The sequence below is a fragment of the Pediculus humanus genome, genomic scaffold, assembly GCF_000006295.1.
Source record: "Pediculus humanus corporis 1103172107610 genomic scaffold, whole genome shotgun sequence".
Lineage (NCBI taxonomy): Eukaryota > Metazoa > Arthropoda > Insecta > Psocodea > Pediculidae > Pediculus > Pediculus humanus.
In genome coordinates this window covers 190,122-193,792 of record NW_002987224.1, presented here as the reverse complement: position 1 = coordinate 193,792, position 3,671 = coordinate 190,122, and positions in this window count along the sequence as shown.

Sequence of the window (3,671 nt, the reverse complement as noted above, 5' to 3'; positions counted from 1 at the left end):
CACAAAAAAAAAAAAAAGTTTTTTATCTTGTTTCTTTCTGATATTTCCTTTTCCTTTCGTTTTAACTTTAAATTAAGACTTTTTATTTATTCTGTTCAACCGCAAGTTTTAAAGAGTTTTTTATGTTTCATCTTTTATTTTTAAAAAAATTCCCTCCCCCTTCCGTCCTCCCGTCCCCTTTTTCCTTAAATGATGATGATGATGATAATGATAATAAATTTTTGTAATTTAACGTGTTCATTATCATTAAAAATAAACGTTTTTAATAAATATCATTTCTTTTTATATTAAAAATTGTAAATTTAAAGTTTTTTACTGCGGTTTTTCTTTTTTTTGTCTTTTTCTATTTTATCATTTTTATCTATGAATTGAAAAAGGACGAAAAGAAAATTTTCTTTTTAAACATTATTATTATTATTATTATTATTTATTAGAATTAATAGTAAAAGTCAAAAACATGAGCAGGGGAAGGGAGAGGGAGAGGGAGGGACGAGGTCACAAATATAAAAAAATTTCCGTTGCATTTTTCTTTTTTCACTCTCTCTCTCTCTCTCTCTCTCTCTCTCTCTCTCTCTCTCTCTCTCTCTCTCTCTCTCTCTCTCTTGTTCTTGGTCTTCTTTTTTCACTTTACAAAAAAAATAATAATAATAATTTAAAATGGCGGGCGGTCGGGGGGAGGAGGAGGGAAATGAGAAAATGGCAATCGAAGGTTTTTATTTTGTTTTGTTTTAAAAAAAAAAAAAGAAAAGAAAAACAATTTAAAATTTTTCTTCTGCTTTTGACATTTAAATTAAATGAAATTTAATAAAAATTTTTTTTTTTTTTTTTTAAATGATTAATTGTTTCCTTATTTTATTTTATTTAACGTAAAAAAATTATGATTATTATTTTTTTTTTTTTGTTATGTACATAAATTCAATTTTTATTTATTTATTTATTTATTTTTTGTTTCATTTATTTACATTCACATAAACAAATAAATAAAATGATGACGATGATAATGTTTTATTCCTTTTTTTTTTTTTTTTTGCGAAATAGAATTCGAGTCACTTTATCATGAAATTTTTTTTTTCCTTTTTCTTTTTTCCTTTTTTTTCTATCCATTGTGTACACACACACATATATATATTTTCCTTTTTTTTACTTCCTTTTATCATTTTTATGTACATAATATTTTATTTATTATTATTATCTTACTGGTTTATTATTATCTGACTGGTTAAGTGTTTAGGTTTATGTTTTATTTACTTTTCCTCTTCAATTTATTATTATTATTTGTCAATGAATTTTATTATTTTAAATTTTTTACATTTATTATTATTATTATTTAGATTTATGTACATATATATTATCATTTCGATACTATTAATAAATAAATAAGTTTTATTAATAATAATTAAATTAATTAATAATAATTAATAATTAACGTATTAATTTGTTTTTTTTTTATTACATCAAAGTAATAATTTTTTTTTTTTTTAATAAATGAATTATTAATTAAAAATAATAATAATAATTTATTTTTTAAATAAATAATTACTAATAATAATAATAATAATAATAATAATAATAATAAAAGCTTAAAAAAAAAAAAGGAAAAAAAGGAAAAGTTTTTGCTTGTTTTCTTTAAGCTTCAAATTAAAACTTTTTTTTTTATTGGAGTCCTTTGGATTCTTTCCTTTTTTTTCCTTTTTTTTTTTATATAATGGAAAATTTATTTTTAAACGTTGTGAGAAGAAAGAGAGAGAGAGAGAGAGAAAAAAAAAATTTCCTTTATAATTTTCTACTCAAAAAAATTATTTAAAATATAATACATTTTTTTTTTGTTTTGTCATTAAAAAAATTTCCCATTTTTTTTTTTTTTGTTTTAAACTTTAACAGATTTTATAAAAAAAAAAAAAAAGGAAAATTTTTCTCATTTTTTAAAAAATATATATATATAATAATAATAATGATGATGATGATGATGATGATGATGATGATGATGATGGTGATGATTATGATAGCAATAACGTTTTATATTATAAAAATGGGATAGGAGAGAAAAAGGAAAAAAAAAGGAAAATTTTTCTTTTAATTTCGTTCATATTCTAGAATTTTTCTTTCTTTTTTCCTTTTTTCCTTTTTTTTTTTTCTTTACACTATTAGCTTCCCATTTATTGGTTTTACGATTTTTTATTACAAGGATTTAACAGGCTTTTTCCTTCAGTTTCCATTTTATGTCGACATAACAATTTTTTTTTTTTCCTCTCACTCTTTTCATCGGTTTATTTAATAACTTTAGACAAGTGTTTTTATTGAAATTTAGTTTTTCCTCCTCCTCCTCTTCCTCCTCCTTCTCCTTTTTTTGTTTTGTTTTGTTTTCTTATTCGTTTTATGTTTTTTTTTTTTATTTTATTGAAAAAGAAAGAAAAAGAAAACAAAAAACGATTATTTGGTAATAATTTGTTTTTGAAAAATTTTAAATTCTGTTAATAATGTTTACTTTTTTTATTAGAAATTTTAATAAAAACAAATTATAATAATAATAATGATAAAAATCATGACGATCCAATAAAATATTAAAATATAGTAATAATAATATTAAAAGAAAAAAGAGAGAGAGAGAAAGAGAAAAAGAAAAAAAATGGTGATGTGTGAAAAGGAAAGTCGGATCCGCCATTTTGAAAAAGGATTTGTCGAAACAAATGTGGAAAAGCTCGACATAAATAGGTAAAAAAAAAAAAAAAGGAAGGAAGAAAAGAAGATAGGTAAGAGAGAAAGGAAGAGGAGAGAAAAAGAAGAAAGAAAAAAGAAGAAGAAGAAAAAGTTAAAATTTTGTTTAAAAAAAAAAATAAATATATATATATATATTATAAAAAGCATATTTATGATAAAAATATGAAAGTGAATAAAGTGAAAATAAGAAAATGGATTGTATTAAGTGCGTCGTCTGGGACGGATGATAAAATTTCTGAATCGAACCGTAGAAAATTCTGGAATTTTGGAAAGAGAAAAGTTGTCATACCGTGGAAAAGTATTTCAACCCTTGGTTTTATTATCTGTCACATTTTATTCTTTTTCACAACCGTATTCGCAGCAAAAGACAGTAAGTACTTTATTACATGTATTATCATTATCATCATTATTATCATTACTACTGACATCATTTCTCTCCCCCCCTCCCACCCCATCTCATCTCATCCCACAGCCTTTGATTTATTTGTATAAATTTAAAAAATTTTTCATTATATAAAAAATCAAATATTTTCCATGGTTTCTTTTTTTTCTTAATAATAATAATAATAATAATAATAATAATAATAATAATAATAATAATAATTTATTTAATTAAATAATTAATTACGTAATTTAATTACAATAAATAAACAAACAAACAGACAACAACGACAAAAAATTAATTAAAAAAAAATTTAAATTTCAATCAAAAAGAATTTCATTAAAAATTTCATTTTTTAATTATTATTATTAATAATTAATATGATACGAGTGCGTACGTGCGTGTGCGTGCGTGCGTGTTCGCATATACATATTTATTAACGATGGAAAAAATTAAAATTTTTCAATGTTAATAAACAAAAATAAAAAACAAGTTTAATTTAATATTTATAAAATTTCATAATATAAAATTTTAAATAAGATATTTATATTCTGATTTGGCGCCTTTTTTT